This window comes from Siphateles boraxobius, unplaced genomic scaffold, assembly GCF_051911475.1.
Source record: "Siphateles boraxobius isolate OS27281-9 unplaced genomic scaffold, OSU_SipBor_1 5, whole genome shotgun sequence".
Taxonomy (NCBI): domain Eukaryota; kingdom Metazoa; phylum Chordata; class Actinopteri; order Cypriniformes; family Leuciscidae; genus Siphateles; species Siphateles boraxobius.
In genome coordinates this window covers 18,230,817-18,231,913 of record NW_027509141.1, presented here as the reverse complement: position 1 = coordinate 18,231,913, position 1,097 = coordinate 18,230,817, and the positions used below count along the sequence as shown (strand labels likewise).

Genomic DNA, 1,097 nt, shown 5'->3' with positions numbered 1-1,097 from the left:
AAAAGCCATGTTTCTGAATCACAGATTCTAATGATGTCACGTAGATGGAGAAGAGGAGTGGTCCAAGCACTGAGCCCCGAGGCACCCCAGTAGCTAGATGTTGGGTCTTAGATGCCACACCTCTCCATGACACCCTAAAGGACCTACCTGAGAGGTAAGACTCAAACAATTGGAATGCAGTTCCCGAGATGCCCTTCATCTTTAGGATTGACAGGAGGATCTGGTGGTTAACTGTGTCAAAAGCAGCAGACAGATCCAGCAGGATGAGGACTGAGGATTTGGAAGCTGCTCTTGCCAGTCTCAGAGCTTCAATTACTGAGAGCAGGGCAGTCTCAGTTGAGTGTCCGCTCTTGAAACCAGACTGATTGTTGTCCAAGAGGTTGTTCTGTGTAAGAAAGGAGGAGATCTGGTTGAAAACAACTCGTTCAAGTGTTTTCGCGACTAATGGAAGAAGAGATACCGGTCTGTAACTTGTTAGATGTGCTGGATTTAGATTGGGTTTCATAAGCAGTGGGGTTACTCGAGCCTGCTTAAAAGCTGTGGGAAAAGTACCAGTGTGAAGAGAGGTGTTTATGATGTGCGTGAGTGTGGGTACAACTGAGGAAGAAATGGCTTGAAGTAGATTAGTGGGGATTGGATCAAGCGGACAGGTAGTAGGGCGATTGGAAAGGAGGAGTTTAGAGACATCCGCCTCTGAAAGTAGAGAGAAGGAGGGTAGAATGTGTGCGTTTGTTGGTAAAATGTGTGTGTCAGTTTGTGGATTGGTAAATTGGCCGCTGATGGTGGTTGTTTTTTCTATGAAGAATGTGGCAAAATCCTCAGCTGTTAGGGTTGATGAAGGAGGAGGAGGAGGGTTAAGAAGAGAGGAGAAGGTTTTGAAAAGCATGCGAGAGTCAGAAGATTTGAAAATTTTGTTGTGATAGTAAGCCATTTTAGCAGTAGAGATATTAGCAGAGAAGGAAGAGAGGAGGGATTGATAAAGACCCAGGTCTTTCGAATCTTTCGATTTGCGCCACTTCCTCTCTGCACCCCTGAGTTTAGTACGATGTTCGCGGAGAATATCAAATAACCAGGGGGCAGAGGGTGTGGCGCGGGCT

General features: G+C 46.3%; 1 long non-coding RNA gene across 1 annotated transcript; it reads left to right on the top strand.

The window, feature by feature from the left end:
• Window positions 1-449: 449 nt before the first annotated feature.
• Window positions 450-839, top strand: LOC143712074 (uncharacterized). The gene is made up of 2 exons (XR_013194985.1): window positions 450-480; window positions 538-839. It is a non-coding gene; the product is annotated as an uncharacterized LOC143712074 (long non-coding RNA).
• Window positions 840-1,097: the final 258 nt, after the last annotated feature.